Raw genomic sequence first — 15,383 nt, 5'->3', positions numbered from 1 at the left:
GCTGCTAGCTTGTAACATATGTCATCCGTTAACAGGCAAAAAAAAAAGGTGATCTTAGTTATAGTGGTTGAACGAGCCTGTGTCAGTACATTTATAAAACATCATAAAGCTGCTATCACATGTAGCTTAGTCATATTAGCTCGTAATTAAGGCCACTATGAGCCCGAATTAGTGCAGTTCGCCCTCATGAAGACCAGCCAACAGCAAGTAGCATGTAGCATGTAGCATGTAGCCTAGCTCCTAAGCTGGAGCTAACCAAGTATTGTTCAGCTTAGACCAGCCAGTCCGCTGTCTGTCTTCCAAAGGCACAATCAGTTTCCGTAGTGTAGTGGTTATCACGTTCGCCTAACACGCGAAAGGTCCCCGGTTCGAGACCGGGCGGAAACAGATGTTTTTCTCCTGGAGCTCATCAGAGGTTTCAAGTCCCATCTGGGGTGATTAACAGCAGATTGGGACAGCGGAAGAAGCTGGGCCCATAACCCAGAGGTCAATATATCCAAACTATCCTCTGCTAGCAATGTTTTACCAGGATGTGATTGTCTGAAAATCTTTCACAAAGAGGGACTACAGCTGTTTAACACAGCACCTCCTTCAGTTGATAAATAAGGGACTGTTCTCTTAAACCAGGGATATGGGTTCAAGTCCCATCTGGTGTGATTAAGAGCAGAGTGGCGCAGCGGAAGCGTGCTGGGCCCATAACCCAGAGGTCGATAGATCGAAACTATCCTCTGCTAACAATTTCTTTGCCAGGATGTGATTGTCACTAAATATTTCACAAAGAGAGACTACAGCTGTTTAATACAGTACCTCCTTGAGTTGGTAGATAGGCACTGTCCTGCTTGTGTTTCTTAAAGTTGTTCATTTCCAATCCAAAATGGTTTTTTTCTTTCTAACTGATTAAGGGAGCTTTCTGTTATTTAACCTCTGTGGGTTCAGCCACCTACACTTCAGTCCTAAATCTTTTCCCAGACAAGTCAATTCCCAACCACACCCAAAGTCCTGTGACTCTATAATGATTCACACAATATCAAGTTGGGTCTATGACTAGTAGCTAACCATAGCGTTCGGACCTCAACTCAGGGGACCCCAATGACCCACGAGCTGGTGGAGGTGTTAATGACCTATCGGTTTAACCCAACGACTGTCAACACAAAGACCTTAAGAGGTTAAATACCTGAAAGCCTCCAGTTAGAGGTGAACAAGCCTTTTGGATGAGAGGCAAAATGTCTACAAGAAACACAAGCAGACCAAGTTGCCTATGCACATATCACTCTATAGCGCCATGTTTTCAAGAGAAATTAGGTGGAAAAACACCTTCAATCGGGCCCCAGTGGCCTAATGGATAAGGCACTGGCCTCCTAAGCCAGGGATTGTGGGTTCAAGTCCCATCTGGGGTGGTTGAGAGCAGAGTGGCGCAGCGGAAGCGTGCTGGGCCCATAACCCAGAGGTCGATAGATCGAAACTATCCTCTGCTAACAATTATTTTGCCAGGATGTGGTTGAGGCAGTTTTATGATTGGGTGGCCGTGGTCACATGGCATCTCTCACCTCTCCTCGTTAGTATAGTGGACAGTATCTCCGCCTGTCACGCGGAAGACCGGGGTTCGATTCCCCGACGGGGAGTATAAGTCTTTAATCAATATTAACTCAAGTAACACCCAATGACCCACGAGCTGGTGGAGGTTTCAACGACCTATCTGTTTAACCTAACCACTGTCAATTAAAAAAGGCCTAAAGAGGTTAAATACCTGAAAGCTTCAGCCTGTATGGGTTCAAGTCCCATACAGGTGGATTAAAAGCAGAGTGGCGCAGCGGATGCGCGCTGGGCCCATAACCCAGAGATAATTTCCACTGCTAACAATTATTTTGCCAGGATGCGATTGAGGCAGTTTTGTTATTGGTTGGGCCTGGTCACGTGGGACCTCTCACCTCTCCTCGTTAGTATAGTGGACAGTATCTCCGCCTGTCACGCGGAAGACCGGGGTTCGATTCCCCGACGGGGAGTATAATTCTTTAACCTATTTAATCAATATTAACTAATGTAACACCATCCGATCACGACCTACCATTGTCGACTCAGTTTCCGTAGTGTAGTGGTTATCACGTTCGCCTCACACGCGAAAGGTCCCCGGTTCGAAACCGGGCGGAAACACTTATTCTTTGTTTTCACTTGCTTTACAAGTGACGTCACCGTTAGCTCGTCACTAAGGCTGCTAGCTTGTAACACATGTCATCCGTTAACAGGCAAAAAAAAAAGGTGATCTTAGTTATAGTGGTTGAACGAGCCTGTGTCAGTACATTTATAAAACATCATAAAGCTGCTATCACATGTAGCTTAGTCATATTAGCTCGTGATTAAGGCCACTATGAGCCCGAATTAGTGCAGTTCGCCCTCATGAAGACCAGCCAACAGCAAGTAGCATGTAGCATGTAGCATGTAGCCTAGCTCCTAAGCTGGAGCTAACCAAGTATTGTTCAGCTTAGACCAGCCAGTCCGCTGTCTGTCTTCCAAAGGCACAATCAGTTTCCGTAGTGTAGTGGTTATCACGTTCGCCTAACACGCGAAAGGTCCCCGGTTCGAGACCGGGCGGAAACAGATGTTTTTCTCCTGGAGCTCATCAGAGGTTTCAAGTCCCATCTGGGGTGATTAACAGCAGATTGGGACAGCGGAACAAGCTGGGCCCATAACCCAGAGGTCAATATATCCAAACTATCCTCTGCTAGCAATGTTTTACCAGGATGTGATTGTCTGAAAATCTTTCACAAAGAGGGACTACAGCTGTTTAACACAGCACCTCCTTCAGTTGATAAATAAGGGACTGTTCTCTTAAACCAGGGATATGGGTTCAAGTCCCATCTGGGGTGATTAAGAGCAGAGTGGCGCAGCGGAAGCGTGCTGGGCCCATGACCCAGAGGTCGATAGATCGAAACTGTCCTCTGCTAACAATTTCTTTGCCAGGATGTGATTGTCACTAAATATTTTACAAAGAGAGACTACAGCTGTTTAATACAGTACCTCCTTGAGTTGGTAGATAGGCACTGTCCTGCTTGTGTTTCTTAAAGTTGTTCATTTCCAATCCAAAATGGTTATTTTCTTTCTAACTGATTAAGGGAGCTTTCTGTTATTTAACCTCTGTGGGTTCAGCCACCTACACTTCAGTCCTAAATCTTTGCCCAGACAAGTCAATTCCCAACCACACCCAAAGTCCTGTGACTCTATAATGATTCACACAATATCAAGTTGGGTCTATGACTAGTAGCTAACCATAGCGTTCGGACCTCAACTCAGGGGACCCCAATGACCCACGAGCTGGTGGAGGTGTTAATGACCTATCGGTTTAACCCAACGACTGTCAACACAAAGACCTTAAGAGGTTAAATACCTGAAAGCCTCCAGTTAGAGGTGAACAAGCCTTTTGGATGAGAGGCAAAATGTCTACAAGAAACACAAGCAGACCAAGTTGCCTATGCACATATCACTCTATAGCGCCATGTTTTCAAGAGAAATTAGGTGGAAAAACAGCTTCGATCGGGCCCCAGTGGCCTAATGGATAAGGCACTGGCCTCCTAAGCCAGGGATTGTGGGTTCAAGTCCCATCTGGGGTGGTTGAGAGCAGAGTGGCGCAGCGGAAGCGTGCTGGGCCCATAACCCAGAGGTCGATAGATCGAAACTATCCTCTGCTAACAATTATTTTGCCAGGATGTGGTTGAGGCAGTTTTATGATTGGGTGGCCGTGGTCACATGGCACCTCTCACCTCTCCTCGTTAGTATAGTGGACAGTATCTCCGCCTGTCACGCGGAAGACCGGGGTTCGATTCCCCGACGGGGAGTATAAGTCTTTAACCTATTTAATCAATATTAACTAATGTAACACCATCCGATCACGACCTACCATTGTCGACTCAGTTTCCGTAGTGTAGTGGTTATCACGTTCGCCTCACACGCGAAAGGTCCCCGGTTCGAAACCGGGCTGAAACACTTATTCTTTGTTTTCACTTGCTTTACAAGTGACGTCACCGTTAGCTCGTCACTAAGGCTGCTAGCTTGTAACACATGTCATCCGTTAACAGGCAAAAAAAAAAGGTGATCTTAGTTATAGTGGTTGAACGAGCCTGTTTCAGTACATTTATAAAACATCATAAAGCTGCTATCACATGTAGCTTAGTCATATTAGCTCGTGATTAAGGCCACTATGAGCCCGAATTAGTGCAGTTCGCCCTCATGAAGACCAGCCAACAGCAAGTAGCATGTAGCATGTAGCATGTAGCCTAGCTCCTAAGCTGGAGCTAACCAAGTATTGTTCAGCTTAGACCAGCCAGTCCGCTGTCTGTCTTCCAAAGCCACAATCAGTTTCCGTAGTGTAGTGGTTATCACGTTCGCCTAACACGCGAAAGGTCCCCGGTTCGAGACCGGGCGGAAACAGATGTTTTTCTCCTGGAGCTCATCAGAGGTTTCAAGTCCCATCTGGGGTGATTAACAGCAGATTGGGACAGCGGAAGAAGCTGGGCCCATAACCCAGAGGTCAATATATCCAAACTATCCTCTGCTAGCAATGTTTTACCAGGATGTGATTGTCTGAAAATCTTTCACAAAGAGGGACTACAGCTGTTTAACACAGCACCTCCTTCAGTTGATAAATAAGGGACTGTTCTCTTAAACCAGGGATATGGGTTCAAGTCCCATCTGGTGTGATTAAGAGCAGAGTGGCGCAGCGGAAGCGTGCTGGGCCCATAACCCAGAGGTCGATAGATCGAAACTATCCTCTGCTAACAATTTCTTTGCCAGGATGTGATTGTCACTAAATATTTCACAAAGAGAGACTACAGCTGTTTAATACAGTACCTCCTTGAGTTGGTAGATAGGCACTGTCCTGCTTGTGTTTCTTAAAGTTGTTCATTTCCAATCCAAAATGGTTATTTTCTTTCTAACTGATTAAGGGAGCTTTCTGTTATTTAACCTCTGTGGGTTCAGCCACCTACACTTCAGTCCTAAATCTTTTCCCAGACAAGTCAATTCCCAACCACACCCAAAGTCCTGTGACTCTATAATGATTCACACAATATCAAGTTGGGTCTATGACTAGTAGCTAACCATAGCGTTCGGACCTCAACTCAGGGGACCCCAATGACCCACGAGCTGGTGGAGGTGTTAATGACCTATCGGTTTAACCCAACGACTGTCAACACAAAGACCTTAAGAGGTTAAATACCTGAAAGCCTCCAGTTAGAGGTGAACAAGCCTTTTGGATGAGAGGCAAAATGTCTACAAGAAACACAAGCAGACCAAGTTGCCTATGCACATATCACTCTATAGCGCCATGTTTTCAAGAGAAATTAGGTGGAAAAACAGCTTCGATCGGGCCCCAGTGGCCTAATGGATAAGGCACTGGCCTCCTAAGCCAGGGATTGTGGGTTCAAGTCCCATCTGGGGTGGTTGAGAGCAGAGTGGCGCAGCGGAAGCGTGCTGGGCCCATAACCCAGAGGTCGATAGATCGAAACTATCCTCTGCTAACAATTATTTTGCCAGGATGTGGTTGAGGCAGTTTTATGATTGGGTGGCCGTGGTCACATGGCACCTCTCACCTCTCCTCGTTAGTATAGTGGACAGTATCTCCGCCTGTCACGCGGAAGACCGGGGTTCGATTCCCCGACGGGGAGTATAAGTCTTTAACCTATTTAATCAATATTAACTAATGTAACACCATCCGATCACGACCTACCATTGTCGACTCAGTTTCCGTAGTGTAGTGGTTATCACGTTCGCCTCACACGCGAAAGGTCCCCGGTTCGAAACCGGGCTGAAACACTTATTCTTTGTTTTCACTTGCTTTACAAGTGACGTCACCGTTAGCTCGTCACTAAGGCTGCTAGCTTGTAACACATGTCATCCGTTAACAGGCAAAAAAAAAAGGTGATCTTAGTTATAGTGGTTGAACGAGCCTGTTTCAGTACATTTATAAAACATCATAAAGCTGCTATCACATGTAGCTTAGTCATATTAGCTCGTGATTAAGGCCACTATGAGCCCGAATTAGTGCAGTTCGCCCTCATGAAGACCAGCCAACAGCAAGTAGCATGTAGCATGTAGCATGTAGCCTAGCTCCTAAGCTGGAGCTAACCAAGTATTGTTCAGCTTAGACCAGCCAGTCCGCTGTCTGTCTTCCAAAGCCACAATCAGTTTCCGTAGTGTAGTGGTTATCACGTTCGCCTAACACGCGAAAGGTCCCCGGTTCGAGACCGGGCGGAAACAGATGTTTTTCTCCTGGAGCTCATCAGAGGTTTCAAGTCCCATCTGGGGTGATTAACAGCAGATTGGGACAGCGGAAGAAGCTGGGCCCATAACCCAGAGGTCAATATATCCAAACTATCCTCTGCTAGCAATGTTTTACCAGGATGTGATTGTCTGAAAATCTTTCACAAAGAGGGACTACAGCTGTTTAACACAGCACCTCCTTCAGTTGATAAATAAGGGACTGTTCTCTTAAACCAGGGATATGGGTTCAAGTCCCATCTGGTGTGATTAAGAGCAGAGTGGCGCAGCGGAAGCGTGCTGGGCCCATAACCCAGAGGTCGATAGATCGAAACTATCCTCTGCTAACAATTTCTTTGCCAGGATGTGATTGTCACTAAATATTTCACAAAGAGAGACTACAGCTGTTTAATACAGTACCTCCTTGAGTTGGTAGATAGGCACTGTCCTGCTTGTGTTTCTTAAAGTTGTTCATTTCCAATCCAAAATGGTTATTTTCTTTCTAACTGATTAAGGGAGCTTTCTGTTATTTAACCTCTGTGGGTTCAGCCACCTACACTTCAGTCCTAAATCTTTTCCCAGACAAGTCAATTCCCAACCACACCCAAAGTCCTGTGACTCTATAATGATTCACACAATATCAAGTTGGGTCTATGACTAGTAGCTAACCATAGCGTTCGGACCTCAACTCAGGGGACCCCAATGACCCACGAGCTGGTGGAGGTGTTAATGACCTATCGGTTTAACCCAACGACTGTCAACACAAAGACCTTAAGAGGTTAAATACCTGAAAGCCTCCAGTTAGAGGTGAACAAGCCTTTTGGATGAGAGGCAAAATGTCTACAAGAAACACAAGCAGACCAAGTTGCCTATGCACATATCACTCTATAGCGCCATGTTTTCAAGAGAAATTAGGTGGAAAAACACCTTCAATCGGGCCCCAGTGGCCTAATGGATAAGGCACTGGCCTCCTAAGCCAGGGATTGTGGGTTCAAGTCCCATCTGGGGTGGTTGAGAGCAGAGTGGCGCAGCGGAAGCGTGCTGGGCCCATAACCCAGAGGTCGATAGATCGAAACTATCCTCTGCTAACAATTATTTTGCCAGGATGTGGTTGAGGCAGTTTTATGATTGGGTGGCCGTGGTCACATGGCACCTCTCACCTCTCCTCGTTAGTATAGTGGACAGTATCTCCGCCTGTCACGCGGAAGACCGGGGTTCGATTCCCCGACGGGGAGTATAAGTCTTTAATCAATATTAACACCCAATGACCCACGAGCTGGTGGAGGTTTCAACGACCTATCTGTTTAACCTAACCACTGTCAATTAAAAAAGGCCTAAAGAGGTTAAATACCTGAAAGCTTCAGCCTGTATGGGTTCAAGTCCCATACAGGTGGATTAAAAGCAGAGTGGCGCAGCGGATGCGCGCTGGGCCCATAACCCAGAGATAATTTCCACTGCTAACAATTTCTTTGCCAGGATGCGATTGAGGCAGTTTTGTTATTGGTTGGGCGTGGTCACGTGGGACCTCTCACCTCTCCTCGTTAGTATAGTGGACAGTATCTCCGCCTGTCACGCGGAAGACCGGGGTTCGATTCCCCGATGGGGAGTATAATTCTTTAACCTATTTAATCAATATTAACTAATGTAACACCATCCGATCACGACCTACCATTGTCGACTCAGTTTCCGTAGTGTAGTGGTTATCACGTTCGCCTCACACGCGAAAGGTCCCCGGTTCGAAACCGGGCGGAAACACTTATTCTTTGTTTTCACTTGCTTTACAAGTGACGTCACCGTTAGCTCGTCACTAAGGCTGCTAGCTTGTAACACATGTCATCCGTTAACAGGCAAAAAAAAAAGGTGATCTTAGTTATAGTGGTTGAACGAGCCTGTTTCAGTACATTTATAAAACATCATAAAGCTGCTATCACATGTAGCTTAGTCATATTAGCTCGTGATTAAGGCCACTATGAGCCCGAATTAGTGCAGTTTGCCTCATGAAGACCAGCCAACAGCAAGTAGCATGTAGCATGTAGCATGTAGCCTAGCTCCTAAGCTGGAGCTAACCAAGTATTGTTCAGCTTAGACCAGTCAGTCCGCTGTCTGTCTTCCAAAGGCACAATCAGTTTCCGTAGTGTAGTGGTTATCACGTTCGCCTAACACGCGAAAGGTCCCCGGTTCGAGACCGGGCGGAAACAGATGTTTTTCTCCTGGAGCTCATCAGAGGTTTCAAGTCCCATCTGGGGTGATTAACAGCAGATTGGGACAGCGGAACAAGCTGGGCCCATAACCCAGAGGTCAATATATCCAAACTATCCTCTGCTAGCAATGTTTTACCAGGATGTGATTGTCTGAAAATCTTTCACAAAGAGGGACTACAGCTGTTTAACACAGCACCTCCTTCAGTTGATAAATAAGGGACTGTTCTCTTAAACCAGGGATATGGGTTCAAGTCCCATCTGGGGTGATTAAGAGCAGAGTGGCGCAGCGGAAGCGTGCTGGGCCCATAACCCAGAGGTCGGTAGATCGAAACTGTCCTCTGCTAACAATTTCTTTGCCAGGATGTGATTGTCACTAAATATTTCACAAAGAGAGACTACAGCTGTTTAATACAGTACCTCCTTGAGTTGGTAGATAGGCACTGTCCTGCTTGTGTTTCTTAAAGTTGTTCATTTCCAATCCAAAATGGTTATTTTCTTTCTAACTGATTAAGGGAGCTTTCTGTTATTTAACCTCTGTGGGTTCAGCCACCTACACTTCAGTCCTAAATCTTTGCCCAGACAAGTCAATTCCCAACCACACCCAAAGTCCTGTGACTCTATAATGATTCACACAATATCAAGTTGGGTCTATGACTAGTAGCTAACCATAGCGTTCGGACCTCAACTCAGGGGACCCCAATGACCCACGAGCTGGTGGAGGTGTTAATGACCTATCGGTTTAACCCAACGACTGTCAACACAAAGACCTTAAGAGGTTAAATACCTGAAAGCCTCCAGTTAGAGGTGAACAAGCCTTTTGGATGAGAGGCAAAATGTCTACAAGAAACACAAGCAGACCAAGTTGCCTATGCACATATCACTCTATAGCGCCATGTTTTCAAGAGAAATTAGGTGGAAAAACACCTTCGATCGGGCCCCAGTGGCCTAATGGATAAGGCACTGGCCTCCTAAGCCAGGGATTGTGGGTTCAATCCCATCTGGGGTGGTTGAGAGCAGAGTGGCGAAGCGGAAGCGTGCTGGGCCCATAACCCAGAGGTCGATAGATCGAAACTATCCTCTGCTAACAATTATTTTGCCAGGATGTGGTTGAGGCAGTTTTATGATTGGGTGGCCGTGGTCACATGGCACCTCTCACCTCTCCTCGTTAGTATAGTGGACAGTATCTCCGCCTGTCACGCGGAAGACCGGGGTTCGATTCCCCGACGGGGAGTATAAGTCTTTAATCAATATTAACACCCAATGACCCACGAGCTGGTGGAGGTTTCAACGACCTATCTGTTTAACCTAACCACTGTCAATTAAAAAAGGCCTAAAGAGGTTAAATACCTGAAAGCTTCAGCCTGTATGGGTTCAAGTCCCATACAGGTGGATTAAAAGCAGAGTGGCGCAGCGGATGCGCGCTGGGCCCATAACCCAGAGATAATTTCCACTGCTAACAATTACTTTGCCAGGATGCGATTGAGGCAGTTTTGTTATTGGTTGGGCGTGGTCACGTGGGACCTCTCACCTCTCCTCGTTAGTATAGTGGACAGTATCTCCGCCTGTCACGCGGAAGACCGGGGTTCGATTCCCCGACGGGGAGTATAATTCTTTAACCTATTTAATCAATATTAACTAATGTAACACCATCCGATCACGACCTACCATTGTCGACTCAGTTTCCGTAGTGTAGTGGTTATCACGTTCGCCTCACACGCGAAAGGTCCCCGGTTCGAAACCGGGCGGAAACACTTATTCTTTGTTTTCACTTGCTTCACAAGTGACGTCACCGTTAGCTCGTCACTAAGGCTGCTAGCTTGTAACACATGTCATCCGTTAACAGGCAAAAAAAAAAGGTGATCTTAGTTATAGTGGTTGAACAAGCCTGTGTCAGTACATTTATAAAACATCATAAAGCTGCTATCACATGTAGCTTAGTCATATTAGCTCGTGATTAAGGCCACTATGAGCCCGAATTAGTGCAGTTCGCCCTCATGAAGACCAGCCAACAGCAAGTAGCATGTAGCATGTAGCATGTAGCCTAGCTCCTAAGCTGGAGCTAACCAAGTATTGTTCAGCTTAGACCAGCCAGTCCGCTGTCTGTCTTCCAAAGGCACAATCAGTTTCCGTAGTGTAGTGGTTATCACGTTCGCCTAACACGCGAAAGGTCCCCGGTTCGAGACCGGGCGGAAACAGATGTTTTTCTCCTGGAGCTCATCAGAGGTTTCAAGTCCCATCTGGGGTGGTTGAGAGCAGAGTGGCGCAGCGGAAGCGTGCTGGGCCCATAACCCAGAGGTCGATAGATCGAAACTATCCTCTGCTAACAATTATTTTGCCAGGATGTGGTTGAGGCAGTTTTATGATTGGGTGGCCGTGGTCACATGGCACCTCTCACCTCTCCTCGTTAGTATAGTGGACAGTATCTCCGCCTGTCACGCGGAAGACCGGGGTTCGATTCCCCGACGGGGAGTATAAGTCTTTAATCAATATTAACTCAAGTAACACCCAATGACCCACGAGCTGGTGGAGGTTTCAACGACCTATCTGTTTAACCTAACCACTGTCAATTAAAAAAGGCCTAAAGAGGTTAAATACCTGAAAGCTTCAGCCTGTATGGGTTCAAGTCCCATACAGGTGGATTAAAAGCAGAGTGGCGCAGCGGATGCGCGCTGGGCCCATAACCCAGAGATAATTTCCACTGCTAACAATTATTTTGCCAGGATGCGATTGAGGCAGTTTTGTTATTGGTTGGGCGTGGTCACGTGGGACCTCTCACCTCTCCTCATTGGTATAGTGGACAGTATCTCCGCCTGTCACGCGGAAGACCGGGGTTCGATTCCCCGACGGGGAGTATAATTCTTTAACCTATTTAATCAATATTAACTAATGTAACACCATCCGATCACGACCTACCATTGTCGACTCAGTTTCCGTAGTGTAGTGGTTATCACGTTCGCCTCACACGCGAAAGGTCCCCGGTTCGAAACCGGGCGGAAACACTTATTCTTTGTTTTCACTTGCTTTACAAGTGACGTCACCGTTAGCTCGTCACTAAGGCTGCTAGCTTGTAACACATGTCATCCGTTAACAGGCAAAAAAAAAAGGTGATCTTAGTTATAGTGGTTGAACGAGCCTGTGTCAGTACATTTATAAAACATCATAAAGCTGCTATCACATGTAGCTTAGTCATATTAGCTCGTGATTAAGGCCACTATGAGCCCGAATTAGTGCAGTTCGCCCTCATGAAGACCAGCCAACAGCAAGTAGCATGTAGCATGTAGCCTAGCTCCTAAGCTGGAGCTAACCAAGTATTGTTCAGCTTAGACCAGGCAGTCCGCTGTCTGTCTTCCAAAGGCACAATCAGTTTCCGTAGTGTAGTGGTTATCACGTTCGCCTAACACGCGAAAGGTCCCCGGTTCGAGACCGGGCGGAAACAGATGTTTTTCTCCTGGAGCTCATCAGAGGTTTCAAGTCCCATCTGGGGTGATTAACAGCAGATTGGGACAGCGGAAGAAGCTGGGCCCATAACCCAGAGGTCAATATATCCAAACTATCCTCTGCTAGCAATGTTTTACCAGGATGTGATTGTCTGAAAATCTTTCACAAAGAGGGACTACAGCTGTTTAACACAGCACCTCCTTCAGTTGATAAATAAGGGACTGTTCTCTTAAACCAGGGATATGGGTTCAAGTCCCATCTGGTGTGATTAAGAGCAGAGTGGCGCAGCGGAAGCGTGCTGGGCCCATAACCCAGAGGTCGATAGATCGAAACTGTCCTCTGCTAACAATTTCTTTGCCAGGATGTGATTGTCACTAAATATTTCACAAAGAGAGACTACAGCTGTTTAATACAGTACCTCCTTGAGTTGGTAGATAGGCACTGTCCTGCTTGTGTTTCTTAAAGTTGTTCATTTCCAATCCAAAATGGTTATTTTCTTTCTAACTGATTAAGGGAGCTTTCTGTTATTTAACCTCTGTGGGTTCAGCCACCTACACTTCAGTCCTAAATCTTTGCCCAGACAAGTCAATTCCCAACCACACCCAAAGTCCTGTGACTCTATAATGATTCACACAATATCAAGTTGGGTCTATGACTAGTAGCTAACCATAGCGTTCGGACCTCAACTCAGGGGACCCCAATGACCCACGAGCTGGTGGAGGTGTTAATGACCTATCGGTTTAACCCAACGACTGTCAACACAAAGACCTTAAGAGGTTAAATACCTGAAAGCCTCCAGTTAGAGGTGAACAAGCCTTTTGGATGAGAGGCAAAATGTCTACAAGAAACACAAGCAGACCAAGTTGCCTATGCACATATCACTCTATAGCGCCATGTTTTCAAGAGAAATTAGGTGGAAAAACACCTTCGATCGGGCCCCAGTGGCCTAATGGATAAGGCACTGGCCTCCTAAGCCAGGGATTGTGGGTTCAAGTCCCATCTGGGGTGGTTGAGAGCAGAGTGGCGCAGCGGAAGCGTGCTGGGCCCATAACCCAGAGGTCGATAGATCGAAACTATCCTCTGCTAACAATTATTTTGCCAGGATGTGGTTGAGGCAGTTTTATGATTGGGTGGCCGTGGTCACATGGCACCTCTCACCTCTCCTCGTTAGTATAGTGGACAGTATCTCCGCCTGTCACGCGGAAGACCGGGGTTCGATTCCCCGACGGGGAGTATAAGTCTTTAATCAATATTAACACCCAATGACCCACGAGCTGGTGGAGGTTTCAACGACCTATCTGTTTAACCTAACCACTGTCAATTAAAAAAGGCCTAAAGAGGTTAAATACCTGAAAGCTTCAGCCTGTATGGGTTCAAGTCCCATACAGGTGGATTAAAAGCAGAGTGGCGCAGCGGATGCGCGCTGGGCCCATAACCCAGAGATAATTTCCACTGCTAACAATTATTTTGCCAGGATGCGATTGAGGCAGTTTTGTTATTGGTTGGGCGTGGTCACGTGGGACCTCTCACCTCTCCTCGTTAGTATAGTGGACAGTATCTCCGCCTGTCACGCGGAAGACCGGGGTTCGATTCCCCGACGGGGAGTATAATTCTTTAACCTATTTAATCAATATTAACTAATGTAACACCATCCGATCACGACCTACCATTGTCGACTCAGTTTCCGTAGTGTAGTGGTTATCACGTTCGCCTCACACGCGAAAGGTCCCCGGTTCGAAACCGGGCGGAAACACTTATTCTTTGTTTTCACTTGCTTTACAAGTGACGTCACCGTTAGCTCGTCACTAAGGCTGCTAGCTTGTAACATATGTCATCCGTTAACAGGCAAAAAAAAAAGGTGATCTTAGTTATAGTGGTTGAACGAGCCTGTGTCAGTACATTTATAAAACATCATAAAGCTGCTATCACATGTAGCTTAGTCATATTAGCTCGTGATTAAGGCCACTATGAGCCCGAATTAGTGCAGTTCGCCCTCATGAAGACCAGCCAACAGCAAGTAGCATGTAGCATGTAGCATGTAGCCTAGCTCCTAAGCTGGAGCTAACCAAGTATTGTTCAGCTTAGACCAGCCAGTCCGCTGTCTGTCTTCCAAAGGCACAATCAGTTTCCGTAGTGTAGTGGTTATCACGTTCGCCTAACACGCGAAAGGTCCCCGGTTCGAGACCGGGCGGAAACAGATGTTTTTCTCCTGGAGCTCATCAGAGGTTTCAAGTCCCATCTGGGGTGGTTGAGAGCAGAGTGGCGCAGCGGAAGCGTGCTGGGCCCATAACCCAGAGGTCGATAGATCGAAACTATCCTCTGCTAACAATTATTTTGCCAGGATGTGGTTGAGGCAGTTTTATGATTGGGTGGCCGTGGTCACATGGCACCTCTCACCTCTCCTCGTTAGTATAGTGGACAGTATCTCCGCCTGTCACGCGGAAGACCGGGGTTCGATTCCCCGACGGGGAGTATAAGTCTTTAATCAATATTAACTCAAGTAACACCCAATGACCCACGAGCTGGTGGAGGTTTCAACGACCTATCTGTTTAACCTAACCACTGTCAATTAAAAAAGGCCTAAAGAGGTTAAATACCTGAAAGCTTCAGCCTGTATGGGTTCAAGTCCCATACAGGTGGATTAAAAGCAGAGTGGCGCAGCGGATGCGCGCTGGGCCCATAACCCAGAGATAATTTCCACTGCTAACAATTATTTTGCCAGGATGCGATTGAGGCAGTTTTGTTATTGGTTGGGCGTGGTCACGTGGGACCTCTCACCTCTCCTCGTTAGTATAGTGGACAGTATCTCCGCCTGTCACGCGGAAGACCGGGGTTCGATTCCCCGACGGGGAGTATAATTCTTTAACCTATTTAATCAATATTAACTAATGTAACACCATCCGATCACGACCTACCATTGTCGACTCAGTTTCCGTAGTGTAGTGGTTATCACGTTCGCCTCACACGCGAAAGGTCCCCGGTTCGAAACCGGGCGGAAACACTTATTCTTTGTTTTCACTTGCTTTACAAGTGACGTCACCGTTAGCTCGTCACTAAGGCTGCTAGCTTGTAACACATGTCATCCGTTAACAGGCAAAAAAAAAAGGTGATCTTAGTTATAGTGGTTGAACGAGCCTGTGTCAGTACATTTATAAAACATCATAAAGCTGCTATCACATGTAGCTTAGTCATATTAGCTCGTGATTAAGGCCACTATGAGCCCGAATTAGTGCAGTTCGCCCTCATGAAGACCAGCCAACAGCAAGTAGCATGTAGCATGTAGCCTAGCTCCTAAGCTGGAGCTAACCAAGTATTGTTCAGCTTAGACCAGGCAGTCCGCTGTCTGTCTTCCAAAGGCACAATCAGTTTCCGTAGTGTAGTGGTTATCACGTTCGCCTAACACGCGAAAGGTCCCCGGTTCGAGACCCGGCGGAAACAGATGTTTTTCTCCTGGAGCTCATCAGAGGTTTCAAGTCCCATCTGGGGTGATTAACA

General features: G+C 46.7%; 1 protein-coding gene and 36 non-coding genes across 37 annotated transcripts in view; 36 read left to right on the top strand and 1 right to left on the bottom strand.

The window, feature by feature from the left end:
* Window positions 1-15,383, bottom strand: part of sema3h (sema domain, immunoglobulin domain (Ig), short basic domain, secreted, (semaphorin) 3H) — a 225,444-nt gene that overhangs the window by 174,788 nt on the left and 35,273 nt on the right. The window lies entirely within an intron of this gene.
* Window positions 315-387, top strand: trnav-aac (transfer RNA valine (anticodon AAC)). Its single transcript has one exon. It is a non-coding gene; the product is annotated as a tRNA-Val (tRNA).
* Window positions 1,325-1,397, top strand: trnar-ccu (transfer RNA arginine (anticodon CCU)). Its single transcript has one exon. It is a non-coding gene; the product is annotated as a tRNA-Arg (tRNA).
* On the top strand, window positions 1,551-1,622 carry trnad-guc (transfer RNA aspartic acid (anticodon GUC)). Its single transcript has one exon. It is a non-coding gene; the product is annotated as a tRNA-Asp (tRNA).
* Window positions 1,932-2,003, top strand: trnad-guc (transfer RNA aspartic acid (anticodon GUC)). Its single transcript has one exon. It is a non-coding gene; the product is annotated as a tRNA-Asp (tRNA).
* On the top strand, window positions 2,079-2,151 carry trnav-cac (transfer RNA valine (anticodon CAC)). Its single transcript has one exon. It is a non-coding gene; the product is annotated as a tRNA-Val (tRNA).
* trnav-aac (transfer RNA valine (anticodon AAC)) lies at window positions 2,523-2,595 on the top strand. The gene has a single exon. It is a non-coding gene; the product is annotated as a tRNA-Val (tRNA).
* trnar-ccu (transfer RNA arginine (anticodon CCU)) lies at window positions 3,533-3,605 on the top strand. The gene has a single exon. It is a non-coding gene; the product is annotated as a tRNA-Arg (tRNA).
* On the top strand, window positions 3,759-3,830 carry trnad-guc (transfer RNA aspartic acid (anticodon GUC)). Its single transcript has one exon. It is a non-coding gene; the product is annotated as a tRNA-Asp (tRNA).
* trnav-cac (transfer RNA valine (anticodon CAC)) lies at window positions 3,906-3,978 on the top strand. The gene has a single exon. It is a non-coding gene; the product is annotated as a tRNA-Val (tRNA).
* Window positions 4,350-4,422, top strand: trnav-aac (transfer RNA valine (anticodon AAC)). The gene has a single exon. It is a non-coding gene; the product is annotated as a tRNA-Val (tRNA).
* Window positions 5,360-5,432, top strand: trnar-ccu (transfer RNA arginine (anticodon CCU)). Its single transcript has one exon. It is a non-coding gene; the product is annotated as a tRNA-Arg (tRNA).
* trnad-guc (transfer RNA aspartic acid (anticodon GUC)) lies at window positions 5,586-5,657 on the top strand. The gene has a single exon. It is a non-coding gene; the product is annotated as a tRNA-Asp (tRNA).
* trnav-cac (transfer RNA valine (anticodon CAC)) lies at window positions 5,733-5,805 on the top strand. Its single transcript has one exon. It is a non-coding gene; the product is annotated as a tRNA-Val (tRNA).
* On the top strand, window positions 6,177-6,249 carry trnav-aac (transfer RNA valine (anticodon AAC)). Its single transcript has one exon. It is a non-coding gene; the product is annotated as a tRNA-Val (tRNA).
* Window positions 7,187-7,259, top strand: trnar-ccu (transfer RNA arginine (anticodon CCU)). The gene has a single exon. It is a non-coding gene; the product is annotated as a tRNA-Arg (tRNA).
* trnad-guc (transfer RNA aspartic acid (anticodon GUC)) lies at window positions 7,413-7,484 on the top strand. The gene has a single exon. It is a non-coding gene; the product is annotated as a tRNA-Asp (tRNA).
* On the top strand, window positions 7,785-7,856 carry trnad-guc (transfer RNA aspartic acid (anticodon GUC)). The gene has a single exon. It is a non-coding gene; the product is annotated as a tRNA-Asp (tRNA).
* trnav-cac (transfer RNA valine (anticodon CAC)) lies at window positions 7,932-8,004 on the top strand. The gene has a single exon. It is a non-coding gene; the product is annotated as a tRNA-Val (tRNA).
* Window positions 8,375-8,447, top strand: trnav-aac (transfer RNA valine (anticodon AAC)). Its single transcript has one exon. It is a non-coding gene; the product is annotated as a tRNA-Val (tRNA).
* Window positions 9,385-9,456, top strand: trnar-ccu (transfer RNA arginine (anticodon CCU)). The gene has a single exon. It is a non-coding gene; the product is annotated as a tRNA-Arg (tRNA).
* trnad-guc (transfer RNA aspartic acid (anticodon GUC)) lies at window positions 9,610-9,681 on the top strand. Its single transcript has one exon. It is a non-coding gene; the product is annotated as a tRNA-Asp (tRNA).
* Window positions 9,982-10,053, top strand: trnad-guc (transfer RNA aspartic acid (anticodon GUC)). The gene has a single exon. It is a non-coding gene; the product is annotated as a tRNA-Asp (tRNA).
* Window positions 10,129-10,201, top strand: trnav-cac (transfer RNA valine (anticodon CAC)). The gene has a single exon. It is a non-coding gene; the product is annotated as a tRNA-Val (tRNA).
* Window positions 10,573-10,645, top strand: trnav-aac (transfer RNA valine (anticodon AAC)). The gene has a single exon. It is a non-coding gene; the product is annotated as a tRNA-Val (tRNA).
* On the top strand, window positions 10,849-10,920 carry trnad-guc (transfer RNA aspartic acid (anticodon GUC)). The gene has a single exon. It is a non-coding gene; the product is annotated as a tRNA-Asp (tRNA).
* Window positions 11,377-11,449, top strand: trnav-cac (transfer RNA valine (anticodon CAC)). The gene has a single exon. It is a non-coding gene; the product is annotated as a tRNA-Val (tRNA).
* Window positions 11,814-11,886, top strand: trnav-aac (transfer RNA valine (anticodon AAC)). Its single transcript has one exon. It is a non-coding gene; the product is annotated as a tRNA-Val (tRNA).
* On the top strand, window positions 12,824-12,896 carry trnar-ccu (transfer RNA arginine (anticodon CCU)). Its single transcript has one exon. It is a non-coding gene; the product is annotated as a tRNA-Arg (tRNA).
* Window positions 13,050-13,121, top strand: trnad-guc (transfer RNA aspartic acid (anticodon GUC)). Its single transcript has one exon. It is a non-coding gene; the product is annotated as a tRNA-Asp (tRNA).
* trnad-guc (transfer RNA aspartic acid (anticodon GUC)) lies at window positions 13,422-13,493 on the top strand. The gene has a single exon. It is a non-coding gene; the product is annotated as a tRNA-Asp (tRNA).
* Window positions 13,569-13,641, top strand: trnav-cac (transfer RNA valine (anticodon CAC)). Its single transcript has one exon. It is a non-coding gene; the product is annotated as a tRNA-Val (tRNA).
* On the top strand, window positions 14,013-14,085 carry trnav-aac (transfer RNA valine (anticodon AAC)). The gene has a single exon. It is a non-coding gene; the product is annotated as a tRNA-Val (tRNA).
* On the top strand, window positions 14,289-14,360 carry trnad-guc (transfer RNA aspartic acid (anticodon GUC)). The gene has a single exon. It is a non-coding gene; the product is annotated as a tRNA-Asp (tRNA).
* On the top strand, window positions 14,670-14,741 carry trnad-guc (transfer RNA aspartic acid (anticodon GUC)). The gene has a single exon. It is a non-coding gene; the product is annotated as a tRNA-Asp (tRNA).
* Window positions 14,817-14,889, top strand: trnav-cac (transfer RNA valine (anticodon CAC)). Its single transcript has one exon. It is a non-coding gene; the product is annotated as a tRNA-Val (tRNA).
* On the top strand, window positions 15,254-15,326 carry trnav-aac (transfer RNA valine (anticodon AAC)). Its single transcript has one exon. It is a non-coding gene; the product is annotated as a tRNA-Val (tRNA).

This window comes from Platichthys flesus, chromosome 7, assembly GCF_949316205.1.
Source record: "Platichthys flesus chromosome 7, fPlaFle2.1, whole genome shotgun sequence".
NCBI lineage: Eukaryota > Metazoa > Chordata > Actinopteri > Pleuronectiformes > Pleuronectidae > Platichthys > Platichthys flesus.
This window is presented reverse-complemented; position numbering and strand designations above follow the sequence as displayed.